Source organism: Mustela nigripes, chromosome 17 (assembly GCF_022355385.1).
Source record: "Mustela nigripes isolate SB6536 chromosome 17, MUSNIG.SB6536, whole genome shotgun sequence".
In the NCBI taxonomy this organism is placed as follows: domain Eukaryota; kingdom Metazoa; phylum Chordata; class Mammalia; order Carnivora; family Mustelidae; genus Mustela; species Mustela nigripes.
In genome coordinates, this window is record NC_081573.1 from 59,683,656 (window position 1) to 59,696,989 (window position 13,334).

General features: G+C 52.9%; 1 long non-coding RNA gene across 3 annotated transcripts; it reads left to right on the top strand.

The window, feature by feature from the left end:
- Positions 1 to 29: 29 nt before the first annotated feature.
- LOC132005535 (uncharacterized) lies at positions 30 to 13,253 on the top strand. 3 transcript variants are annotated; one of them, XR_009400822.1, is made up of 10 exons: positions 30 to 441; positions 1,236 to 1,377; positions 2,478 to 2,658; positions 3,806 to 3,940; positions 4,131 to 4,267; positions 4,429 to 4,617; positions 6,325 to 6,431; positions 7,316 to 7,441; positions 12,853 to 13,041; positions 13,164 to 13,253. It is a non-coding gene; the product is annotated as an uncharacterized LOC132005535 (long non-coding RNA). The 3 variants fall into 3 exon arrangements; XR_009400824.1 differs by having other exon boundaries at positions 1,339 to 1,377; XR_009400823.1 differs by lacking the exon at positions 30 to 441 and adding an exon at positions 451 to 728.
- Positions 13,254 to 13,334: the final 81 nt, after the last annotated feature.

The window sequence follows — 13,334 nt, forward strand, 5'->3', positions numbered from 1 at the left end:
GTGGTGTTTTAGTGCTTTGGCAGGTATCTGTAGCCGTGTTCCAAGATGGGCACTGTCCCAGTGTAGGACTCATCACTGTGATTTGGTTTGTCAAGTGACATGTGAGAACCACGAGCCAAGATTGAGAACACCATCAGGACAAGAAGGAAGGGGTGGAGGCGAAATCGAGTGGTTGTTGGAGCTTGTCCTTCATGCCAAACCAGAGCCTCTGGCTTGGGGGCCATGACAGAGGCTAGACTCCAGTTCTGTTGAAGGGGGCGGAGCTCAGAGGAGGCCATGGCAGTGGACGGCCGCCTGAATCAGCTCTCGCTTCTGGGGTCCCGCGGCAGTTTGTGTGTCCAGCATTGGCGGTGCTGACACCTGGGAGCGAGCCTGGAGACTGCTTACGGGGAGTTGGCACTGAAGCCCAGCGGCGAGGGTCTCTGCCGCCGAGAAGGGCGGGTGAGTGGCAGGGGCTCCCGTCTGGGGCCTCTGGTTCAGAGCTCAGAACAGCTCAGTGCCTGACGGGCTGTGGAGCTCACTTCCTTTAAGCATGTACTACAGGCATCTGCTGGTTCAGTGTGTAGTCAACATTAACTCTGTTTTTATCGAGGAAGGCATTGGCTGGGGAAACACTTAGCAAGGCAGTGTTAAAGACACACTATGACAGGCTGGGTAGGGCTCCGCCGAGAGGAGGCTTTGCAGAGTCTGGTGGGGGTCATCCTCCCAACCCCACAGGCCAGTTCCAGGTGAGACTGGGCACACAGACGTGTGTGGGCTGAGAGCCTCAGGACGGGGGGAGGGCTGCATGCTGTGTCTAGGCTCGGGCCTGTTTGTTTTTGTTTTTAAGATTATTTATTTGAGGGGCGCCTGGGTGGCTTGGTCAGATAAGTGTCTGCCTTCGTCCCAGGTCATGATCTGGGGTCCTGGCTTAGAACTGTATCGGGCTCCCTGTGCCCGCGCTCCCCCTGCTTGTGCGCGCGCTCTCTCTCTCCCTCCTCTTTCTCTGTCAAAATAAATAAAATCTTAAAAAAAAAAAAAAAAAACTTAGAAAACGATTATTTGAGAGAGAGAGGAGGGCGCGAGTTGGGGGAAAGGCAGAGGGAGGGAAAGCTGACTCCCTGTTGACTGCAGGGGCTGCTGGCCTAACGGGGCTGACTTGGGGCTTACTCCCAGGACCCTGAGATCACAACATTAGCTGAAGTCAGCTGCTTTACTGAGCCACCCAGGTGACCCCAGGCTTTGCTCCTTTGTAGAGGAAACTGCTCCCTTGTACAGCAGAACCAGACGTCAGAGCATTCTGCTCCTCACCGCCTTTCTCCCAAGGAAACTAAAGAATGGTTTTCTTGGATCTTCCAGCTCTTTCGTGAAAAGCCTGGTGCTCCCCGCCTTCTCCTAGTGAGTATCCTCCTCTGTGTTGTGAGGAAGGTCCTAATGGGAGCTGGGTGTGGCAGGTCCTGAGGGGGCCTCATCCGTGCTGGGGAGACAACTGCCCAGGGCCTTGAGGAACAGTGTGGACGTGCGATTTTTGGATGTAGTTGGTTGTGAAGAGACCAAGTTGGAGATTATGGAGTTTGTGAATGTCCTGGAGAATCCCAAGCAGTATCAGGACTTAGGAGCCAAAATTCCAGAGGAACTGATTTAAAAAAATGTGCTGGGTGCTCTGAGTGCCAAGTCAAAGCCGGAGCTCAATATGGTTCGGTGTGCACAGATGCGGGACCGCTTAGTTTTTGGTAGAGAGTGTGTATTTTATCAGTCACGGGAAGTAGCATCTGCAAGGCCAGAATGGTCTGAATGAAACCACAGGGAGTTCACGTTTTTGAACCATGAGACTGCAGTGTCCTGCGAACAGTATAAACCCTTGTGAGAGTTGTGTTTGGGTTCACTGAATGCACAAGCGTGTCCCTTTATTGGCCTTTTCCAGGCCGGCCCTTCCTCCCAGTTTGGTTCCAGTGGCAGAAATCTTTTGTTAAATGCCCTGCATAAACGTGTTCTCTACAAAAACAAAAACAAAACAAACAAAAAACCAAACACGTGTATTTACAGGTTTGTTCCTCTAAATGAAGTGAGAACTTAGAAGCAAAGCAAGCTGAGTGTATTTTCTGTATTTTTATGACTTTTTTTTACTTTTAGAAATTTCTCACTCAGTTTGACTTTTTTTTTAAAGCTATTTGCCTTTATTGCTTTATTATCCAAAGCCGACTACTTAGTTTTTGAAGAAGCAACCTTTTTTTTTACTTCTGTTTTATTAGGTTACATAACGTTAAGTAACATCGTTACATTAGCAAGTACAATGTGCATAAAAAGGGTTGGGATGGCTTTTGACCGTGCTGTGCCTGGAGGTGTGGTATGGGTGTGGGTCTGGTCGTTGCATAGAGGAGATGGGGCCATGGTGAGTCTGGCTGTGGGTCTTTCTCCTGCTGCCTTTTGGTGTCATGGACCCTTGGGATCCCTGATAAACTAGGAGTCCTTTTCCCAGAAGGATTTTCATCTTACAGGAAATCAACCCACAGATCCGTCCCTTGTGCCTGGGCTGTGGACCAAGCAAAGAGCTACTGGAGTCGGCGACGCTTAGCACACAGCCCGTTGCAGGAGCTCTGGCTTTCTTCAGCTCCTCCCCATAGGGTGGTTGCCTCCGGACAGTTTGTTCTGAAGAACAGCAACAAATTCTGGACCATGGTGAGCCCGGGGACTAGAGGGTGGGCTGTTGCATTTCTGGTCTGTAGTGTGGGACGTGTCCACTGGCAAGCACGTGTGTGCAACAAAGGTGTAGGTACTGTACCCAGCCCAGCTGCTGTTCACCTTGGCTCTGCAGGGGACGGCTTGGCTTTCCCTTTCAAGATGTCTGGCCGCTTGTGTGTACTGTGGAGAGTGGGTGGGGCAGGCAGGTCACCCAGAGTACGCTAACCCAAGCTGGGCTCTGTCCCTGTGTGTGGGGCTGAGGGTGTTGGCGCCCACATGGCTTTTCAGCTCCTTCTGGGTGTGAAGTTGGATGGCTTCCTAAAGTGACCTACAGTAGATGTGGGCACACGTGCCTCCTTGTCTAGAAGAATTGGCTATGCATGTGGTCACACGACAGACAGAGATGGACCCATGCAGACTCTGAATCCCTCATCCGTGTTTGTGGGGACGTGGGGTCCAACACCGTGTTGTGGGTTTGAGTTCTGTGACTCTCTTTCTCCTACCTTTTCATGAGTATTTTGTCTTGGTTCTAAAAGACTAAAGGTTATGGTCTCCTTTGAGGTGATGAGATGCTAACCTGCACCCTTGACTAGAAATGGAGCAGCAGAAGCTCCCTGCTTTAAATCTCTTTTCAATTTTCAGGCATGATGGTAATCCGTAAAGGGAACACTGAGGTGTGTTACCAGAGTACAAATTGATGATTTTAAACCTTAAGTCAGGGGCACCTGGGGGGCTCAGTCAGTTAAGCGGCTGCCTTTGGCTCAGGTCATGATCTCAGGGTCCTGGGATCGAGCCCGGCATCGGGCTCCCTGCTCATTGGGGAGTCTGCTTCTCCCTCTGCCTCTGCCAGCTGCTCCCCCTGCTTCTGCTCTCTCTCTTGCTGTCTCTCTTTCTGTCAAATAAATAAAATCTTTAAAAAAAAATAGTACCTTAAGTCAGCACTGGAGAAGGCAGGTCACAGACAGGAAGACACAGTGTTGTGTCCTCGGTTGGGCTGGGCAGCGGCTGAAGTGCCTGAGTCAGCATTTCTGCGGTTGAGACCAGCCAGTGGTGAAGCTGTGCAGACAGGCTGTGGCCTCCGATGTGAGGAGCTGGGCTCTTGTTCTTCCTGGTGGGAGTGAGAAACAGTGTCACTCTTTTGTAGAGCACTTGGACAGTAACTTAAAATACACATTCAGACGCTTTGATCCAGCAAGCCTTGTGCCTAGGAGCTATCGTGAAGAAATGACCCGCTTAGCTGGATGGCTTTCATGTATCCGCAGTGTTTGAACTTTTTATGGTAAGCATGGGTTAATTTTCTACGCAGAAGATATTGAAAGGAAAATCCCAGACTCTGAGTGGTGCATCATCTTGTGGGATTCTTGGTAGTGACGCCTAGAAGTCACCTGTTGCATGTGTATGCAGAAATGAGACTTTCTTTGGGTTCCATCTGTTCCCTTGAAGAACCAGGCATCACCTTTCTGTTTTAGGGAGCAGTGCTTGTGAGACTTCTTGGTACTGGCAGAGCGCTTCTTGACAGAGTGACTGCGGGGGAGGCCAGTGTGCCCTTCATCACCGTGAATGGGTCAGAGTTCCTGGAAATGTTGGTTGGCGTGGGTCAGCGAGGGTAGGTGGATGCGTTTTGTGTGGCCCTGGCAGTGAGCACAGAGCTTGCCACAGATACTGGATCAGGGTGGGGGTCTAGATGAGGGACTTGGCTTAGCACACACCCGTACTTGTTTTCATACAAGCAGCAAAACCAGTTCTCTATGTGGATTCCTATTTCAGGTTCGTAACATGTTTGCAGTGGCTCGAAAAAAACGCTCCTTGTATCTTACTTATTGATGAGATTGATGCCATTGGCGGAAAGCAAGGCCAGGGGCACCGTGGCGCCCGAAATGAGCAGGAGAACACACTGAACCAGATGCTTGTGGAGATGGACAGTGAGCGGATGCCAGTGACAGCCGCTGAGACCAGGTCTGTGCCGTCAGCACTGCCAGGCCCTCCTCCAGCCTTTTGTTCCTATAAACTCCCTGGGTCAGAATCCTTGATGGTTCAGTTTTTAGAAGGCTGCTTCCCAGCAGAGTTAGTGGAGAAAGCTGTGTTAGATCAACACTGGCCCCAGGAGTCCGCGATAGGATGAGGGGCCCGTGTACCCTGCCTGTGGCCCACCAGCAGGAGGGGTTAGCAGGGGTGCGGTGGCAGAAGTCCTGTTGGGGAGGTGGACCGGCCAGATGGGGGCTCCCCTGCCCCTCCTCTCCTAGGCCTTGGCCCACAGGGTGGTGCGGTTGGAGCATGTGTTGCTTCCTGTCTCAGCCTCTCCTGTTGTCTTCCCGGACTCAGAATCGCATGCGTGGGCAGGCCTTCCTTGTCCCAAAATCTCTCCCCTGGTTAAGACTTTTCCACAGAGTGGTTCCAGCCAAGTGTGTCTGGGAGCTTGTCAGACGTGCTGAAGCTTCACTGGAAACGTCTGAGTGTTGATGCTACTTTTCAAATTGGGAGAAGCTCTCAGGGGGCCGGTGGCAAGTTTTGATCTTCACTTCGGGGTTGCCGGGAGTTCCCTGGGTTTGGGGATTCACTAGGAGGACACTCAGAAGCTCAGGTGTGCTCATATCCATGACTGTGACTGATGACAGACCCAGAACGAGATCTGTGCAGGAAAGGCTGTGGAAAGGAGCTCGGCCGCAGCCTCCCTGAGGACGGGGCGGGAGGTGCTGATCTCTCTTTGTGGAGCTGTGACGACACACGGGTGTTGCGGTTGCCCGAGATTTTCACTCTGTACCCGGTTTGTCCCACCATCCCGCAGATGCACAGCACACACTACTGTCTGCACCAGCCGTCTAGGCGTGGACAGCCGCTCCCAAACCTCAGGTCCCAGAGTGTGCTGAGGGCTGCCTTGGAAGCTGACCCTGAGAGGATGAACTGTTAGACCTGCTGTGTTATTTTCTTTTTGCACAGACCAAAACATTTCCAGAATCTTCCATTATACTCAGTGTCCAGCAGTGGTTCTAATTTGATGATGATTCTGTTCTGATATCTCAGAGGACTGATGGGAGGGACCATTTAGGGGGAGAGTGGGTTGGGACACCAGCACCTGTTCTCAGCAGCCTGACCTGCCCCGGAGTAGGCCAGCTCCTTGTAAGTCCAGCAGGGCCGGCCGGATGGAGGCCTCGGCAGGTGGCTGGGGCACTGACACAGCGGAGGGTCCCCTCACTCCCTGGGTGGGGGGTAACAGGTGGCATCAGGCTGTCAGGAACCAGTGATGAGTCACGGTGGGGGTCCACACCCTGAGACCAGGACATCTAGATCCCTGTTAGCTGAGGAGGGTCTGGTTACTCTTTGACAGCTGTGTCTCAGCCAGAGCAGTGGGGTCTGCCAGTACCAGAGCCATGGGTGTGCTGCTGGGTGCCTGCCTGTGAAGGCTCAGAGCGAGAGGCTCTCAGAGCCAGCCCTGGGCATGAGTGCGTGCCCTGGTAAGCAGCCTCTGCTGGCAGTGTGGAGGAAGCAGAGGGAGAGCCAGCGAAGGGCCACTCAGGGTGGCCAGTGGACCTGGCAGGACAGGCATCTGTGTGGAAGAGCACCTGCTCTCAGGACCCGAGGGAGGAGGGGAGCTAGGTACACAGTGCTGTCCTCGTGGACACTGCCTGAGCTCTCTTCTTGGGCTCACTTGCTTCTCCTGTCCAGGGTTCGCCTCTCCACGAGCACTGTGGTGCTGGCTGGCCCCAGCTGCCCTGCCATCCTCCACCCGGCCCTGACGTAGCCTGGCCTGTCTGACCGCCTGATGCTTGTCAGTGAGTATGCCGGTCACTTGCTATTCAGGGTTGGGTCTTCACGTCCTTGGGTTAAAAGTCAGGTTAGATCATTACCTTTGTGTTTGGAGGCAGTTTCCTTTTTTTTTTTTGAAGATTGATTTATTTATTTGACACACAGAGATCAGAAGTAGGCGGAGAGGCAGGCAGAGAGAGAGGAGGAAGCAGGCTCCCTGCTGAGCAGAGAGCCTGATGCAGGGCTCGATCCCAAGACCCTGGGATCATGATCTGAGCCGAAGGCAGAGGCTTTAACCCACTGAGCCCCCCAGGCGCCCCATGGAGGCAGTTTCCTTATCAGGCTCCTGCGGCAATTAATGTTAACATTCGGAGATAGTGGAGGCTCACGGATGCCCTTGGTTGCTGCCAGTTCCTGTGTCCTGGTGATCCACTTTTGGGAGTAACACATGTGGTGGGGCCTGCAGACACATCCATACAGGTGGGAGTGGTCCGGCAGACTCACATTCTTCAGCTCTTGTCTTGGCGTGGTGTGGTAGGGATGGTTAGAAGAGAAGGGCTCACCCTCGTCTCTTCCTCCGACGGTTGGCTCTTTCCATCTGTGAGAAAGCGTCCGTCCTGTGTGGACTCCCTCCTGCCCAGGGAAGTCCTCGTCTTGTTCACTGTTGGGTCCCGGCCCTGGGATCGGGTTTGGTGTTGGTCAGAGGCAGCAGTCAGAGGGTGTTTTACTGCATTCAGGAGCTTAGTGTATGTGAGCTGTGGGATATCTGTGTCCTTGCTGCCTAGTTGAATGATTGAATGTGAAGCATGGGCACAGCAGGGAGGCTGCCTGGAGCCCCAGGCTGTCCTGCAGAGTTTGCAGTGTGGCTGCAGGTGACTCCACCATGTCTGTGGGTCTCTCTCCGCGCTAGGCACCCCTGACGTCAGAGACAGGTCCTCCATCTTCAGAGTTCACCTGTGCCCGCTGAAGCTAGACAAGAGCCTCCAGAAGGACACGCTAGCGGGAAAGCTCCTGGTGCTCGTGTGGTGCTTCCCGGGTAAGTGCTGGCCAGGCTGGGGCTCTTGCCTGTGGGGCGGGCGTTAGGGGTGGTGCGGGCGGCCCATGGGATTGGTGCGTGCTTTGTGCTTGTGCTGTTTGGTCCTGGCAGGTGTCCATCTTTGTCTGTAGAACTTTGAATCTGTTGAGACAAATCAGAGTCCTTAGAGATGATGAGCCCCAAAGCTAAGATTTGTGCCCTTTTGAATTTCTAGCTCGATTCTCTTCAGACTTGGTAACTTTTTGCTGCAGAGGCCCAACTGATGTCTGAAAACAGACCCACTGAAGTGAGCTGTGCTCTTTCCTCTTTGTCCTTAAGACCCAAGATCCTGTGGTAGGAAACTCCTTTCCCTCCCAGGGTGGTTTAAGCACTGGGACTCGAGGGCTTTTCTAGGGGGCTTCCCTCCCCGGTTTTTCCCTACTCAGCAGCCTGTTGCCAGTCTCATGATGACTGTGACGCATTGTTGGCCACTGCTCCTGCCTCCCAGGGATGTTGTGCTGTGGAGCCTTGTCTCCTGCCCCAGTGTCCTGCCCACTGCGGGGCGAGGGCCGAGGTCAGGTCACACGTGGGTGATGAGTGAGGCATTCTCACCCGATCTGGCTGGTACACAAAGGACCTGGTCTGTTTCCGGCCAAGAATGTGCATTTTGCTCTCTTCCTGTGTGACACCCACGTCCACTTGCACACCAAAGTTAAGAAACTGGAGTCGGCCTTCCAGACTCTGTTCTTCCCAGATGAGCATTAGAGGCTGCCCATTGGCTGGGATGACTTGGCGGGATGACTGGAACTGCCCTCATGGGGAACTGCCTCACAGGGTCCTGAGGAGGCTGCCTTGTGGAGCTCTCTCCTCTCTCCGCTGATCACATGACCCCGCTGTCCCTGAGAGGCCGTCGAAGCCTTTTGGAGGTGGGCATCGCAAGGTAGTCCTCACACACAGAAGGGGACGTGGGGGATTCTTGGAGTCAACTCTGGACGCCTTCTCCGGAGCCAGAGAACCAAGTGGTAACTGCAGCGCTCTGATGGGCCTTGTACTGTTGAGCCCGCCTCTCCACCTGTGCGGCAGGCCCTCGTGTGGTCGATCCAGGCATTTTAAACCTGGTGTTCCTTGGGAACCTGATGGTAAAGTTCCCTTCTGCCATCTCTGCTCATTCTTTGCGCCATAATATAGTAAAGTGAAAGAAAAAAGGTCATTTTAAAACTTGGCTAATGAATCATCAAAAAATACAGAATATGCAAAGAAACAGTAAGTGTGGTTCATTCATGGGGAAAAATGGACAGAAACCATCCCCGAGGTAGCACAGACATTCGGCTTACTAGGACAGAGTCTTAAATGTGCATCCCCAAAGAGCCCAGGGGGACCAGAAGAACTGTTTATCTCGACAAAGAGAATGTTAGTAAAGAAACAGAAATTACCAAAAGTAACCAGACACAAGTTCTGGAGCAGAAAGGTACTGTGATGGAAATGAAGTTCACGCGAGGGGCCCGTGGCAGATGTGAGCAGGAGAAGAAAAAATCAGCGAACTTGGAGATTGGTCTAATGACATTACCCAGTCTGAGGAGCAGAAAGAAGAGAGCAGAAAATGAGCTGAATCTAGGCCCACATGGGGCGTCCGTAGTACAGCAGCCCCAGAGGGAGGAGAGAGAGGAGAAGGGGCAGAGAGAAGATAGGAAGAGGTGGTGGTTCAGCACATCCCAGATTGGATAAAAGACATGAATCTACATTTCCAAGAAGTTCAGTGAGTTTCAGGTAGGGACTAACTTGGAGATCTGCCCAGAGACTCAGTATGTTCTCACTGCTAAAGCCAAAGAAAGGGAGACTCTTGAATCCAGGAAGAGAGAAAGGACGCGGTGTACAAAGGGTCTTCAGTGAGACTAACAACCCATTGCTCGTTAGAAACTCCGAGGCCCAGAACACAGTAGGGTGACGAGTTTGAGGTCCCTGAAAGAAAACGCCGTTAGCAGAGTTCTGGATCTGGCAAAGCTGCCCTTGAGGAATGCAGGGGAGATGGAGACCTTCCCAGATCCTGAAAAGATAAGGTGGTTCCTTATGTTTAGGCAGGGAGCTAAAGACCATCTTCCGCTGAAATGAAAGGACGCTAGCCTGGAACTTGAGGCCGCAAAAAGAGGTAACGTTGGTGCAGGTAAAATACAAAAGGAATATAGGGGAATTCGAAGGCCAGCATCACTGCATTTTTGGTGTGTAACTCCTGTTTTTCTCTATGCAATTTTTAAGACAAATGTGTAAAATGGTAATACATTTTCTGTTAACAGGTTTGTAAAGCAGAAAGTTGTCATCTTTGATGGTGATGCTATAGAGGTGTGGAGGCAAGGGCAACTGTCACAGAAGCAGAGCATTTGTGTAGTTGACTAAAGCCAGAAATGGAAAAGCAGATCTTACAATTCACATAGAACTGCAAGAGGCCTGAATAGCCAAAACAGTCCCATAAATGGAGACTGAGCTGGGGGGTCTCCCATGTTCCTATTTCAGAACTTGCCAGAAAGGTCAATGAAAAAAACATGACGTAAGGTTAGACCTAGACTAGTAGAATAAAATCCAAGAACACAGTTTGCAGATATAAGCTTGTACATCTTTGTTGAGTTGATTTTTGTCAAGGGCATGGAGACCATTCAGTAGGGCTAAGGACAGTGGCTTCAACAGAAGGTACTGGGACAGTGAGATGTCCACATCCAAAAGAACGAAAATGGACCCTTGCACTTCTTGAGTTAGCTCAGAATGGGTGAAAGACCTGAATTTAAGAGCTTGAATTATGATGTGGTTTCAAGAGACGATGGGAGACCGCATCTTAATGACTTAGTCTTGGCAGTGGTTCCTTCAGTGTGGCACCAGAAGCACACGCAACAGGTGAAAAAATAAGTGAGACTCAGCCAAATTAAGATCTCTCGTGTATCAAAGTACACTGTTCAGTGAATAAAAAGGCAGTGTGTAGAATGGAAGAAAATATTTGAAAATCCTGTGTCTGATAAGTCAGGGTCTAGAATCCAGAATATAGAACCCAGTTTAAAGATGGGCAAAAGGTTAGAATATACATTTTTCTGGAGAAGATGTGCAGATGGCCAAAAAGTATGTGAAAAAACGCTGAGTGTTATTTATTAGGAAAATGCAACTCAAAACCACAGTGAACTCGGACTTCACACCCAGCAGGATGGCTGTAGAAGTTAGAGGGGTTGGCAGGGACACGCAGACACACGACCCCTAATACGTTGCTGGTGGGCCTGTTTAACAGGCTGTAGACATCTGTTTGTCCTTCAGAAAGTAAAATACAGAGTTGCCGTATGACCCGGCAGTTCTAGTCTACCCAAGAGAACTGAAAACGTGGCCACGTGAAGACTTGTACATGAATGTTCACGGCTAAATGTCCATTGATACAAGAATGGATAGCCAAAATGTGTGTATGTATCACGGAATATTATTCAGCCATAAAAATGACGTATGGATAACCCCCTGGGTCCTTGTGTCCTGGAGCAGTGCTCTGTCTGGGCCACCGAGAGGGTCTTTGGTCTTGAGCTGGGGGGCCTTTGAGCTCTGGTCTTTGGCTCACGCTGGGGCCCCAGCTTTGCTTTAGCACACACGAGCTGCGGACAGTTTTCCAAACCAGAATTTGGGACTTGGGAATCTGGCAGCAGCTTTCATGCTGTGTCTAGAGCTCCATTTGGAATCTCAGAACGATGAGGGCTCCAGGGCAGTGGGTCCGGCCCTGGTTTGGATGCTGACTGCATATGGGAGGAGGGGGGGTTCCCTAGGGTCTTCCTTCCAGAGACAGTTCTCTGAAGGTGGGTGGGTGCAGGTGTGTGTGGTTCCTCCCAGCAACACGTGCCTGGCCTCCTGGCTTCCACTCAGCAGCTCCGGGAGCTGCAGTCCGTGGGTTCGGGGCTTTGGAGTGCCTTCCTGGGGATGAGGATCAGGGCGCTGTCCTGGGGGCCAGTGGCTGCCCTTTGCGGTCAGCCTGATGGGTCTGAGAACCACGGACAGGTCGGCGGTGCTGCAGTGTTTTGAGTTCCTTAGCGAAGTGCAGCGTGTGTAGACAAGCGTGGAGTGTCTGGTAGCCCAGGACGTCTCCACGGCTTCGGGAGGCTTGGCCCCACCATGCTGCTGAGCTGACCAGTCCTGAAGCTGGGCCCAGTGGGAGTTTATGCCTTTTCTGTGGACTGATAACTGCTTATAAGCTAGGGTGTAGGAGGCATTGGTCTCCATGCTTCTGGGTCACTTAGCAAGCCAGAGAAGAGAGCTAATCACATGGGCTGAGAACAGGCCTCCTGAAGCTGTGTGCTACGTGCAGAGTGTGGACGGTGGGACACCGTCTGCACCCTGGGGGAGGTGGGGTTTCTGCAGAGTGGAGGGCCGCACAGGGTCTGGCGGGGCCTGGGAGTCTGCACTGGCTGAGCAGAGGCTCTGGCCAGTTCCCAGCACTCCATCAGTGGAGGCTGGGGATTTGGCACCACATCCTGGCTGTCCCCTTTTCCTCTGCCTCTCACTGGCCTGGGAATCCGATATTTAGGTCTCGAGAAAAAGACGCAGGTGTGCGGCCCAGTGAGAGGGTGACCGTGGCCTCCCCTGAGGGCAGACACTTGGCACTCTGCTGATTCCTGAATCCTGTGGACCCTGTGCTGGAGGTCATTGTGGGTGTTTACCTTCTCCAGGTGACTGTGTGTGGCCTCTGGTCATGAGGGCACAGTATGTTCACAGCGGCCGCCCTTTTACTTTTCAAGGAATGTAGTGGTTTAGAATTGGGTTCAAAAGATTGTTCAGGGACGTGCAGCAGTAAGGAGCAGGGTGTTGGCTCCCCGTGGGATCTGGATGGCGGACTCCTGACACCCCAGAGATCTGATGTTAAACTCGGCTCACTTCTAAGCTTTGGACCCAAAAGGTGGGCTCTACGAGAACTTCCTTAGGACTGATAGGATGGAGGTGGTTTCCATGCTAATCTTTGGGGTGACTCCACCCAGACCCACCAAATCCTGGGCGGAGACCAGGGGTCTGTCTCCTCCTCCCATGCCCTTGTGGCCAGTGGTCATAGTAGGGCAAATTGGTCTGGGATGCTTCAGAGGTGGGACCTGGAAGGGGCAGGAGCTCTGCATGGGGAGTAGAGGCTGGGACCACAGGCCTGTGTCTTCTAGGTGTCCATCATCCCCCGGCACAGAGGGCTCAGCTGTTCCCAGTGCTTGCCCAGGGAGCAGTATCTGTCCACACGGGAGCAGCCCTTTGACCTCATGTGCATGATGCTGGGGGCAGGGTGGCTGAGCAGATGTGTTTTGGGTGGCTCACCCAGAGGCCCAGGATGACTTGAGGAAAGTCACCCAGAGCGCCTCTGCCCAGGTAAAGGTCAGCCGCCCTCGTTGGGGGCTCTGCATGGCTGAGCCCCTCCAGGCTCAGCCCCACCTCCTTGTTTCCAGATTGTGCGCTTCGGAGGAGCGAAGAGCTGGGACAGGTATACTGTGACCTCTCCCGACGAGGCGAGATGCTGGTAGGGAAGCCGTATGGCGAGGCCACGGGCCAGCTCATTGCTGAGCAGGTGGGGCACCTGTGACGCCAGTGAGTGGGACCTGGACCTGCTGACCCAGTGCCGAGAGCAGCTGGAGTGGGTGAGTGAGGCGGGTCCTGGCCTCGGGCTCTCCCGTCCTCCTGGGATGTTGGGCTTGGGGTTTGCCTTGGCAGTACCCGCTGTTCTGGGAGCAGCTCTGTGACGGGCAACTGTGATTTCTAGGTGGGCAGGTGCTGCTGGAGGAGGTGGTGCTGGGCGAGGCGGACACGGTGGTGCTGCTGGGTCCTGGCCCTCTGCGGAGAACCAGCCTCTGTGAGAAGTCTGTGGACGGCACCAAGGCAGCGGCAGCCTGCAGGAGGACGTCTCCCTTCCCCAGGGGCTGAAGGGCTGGAG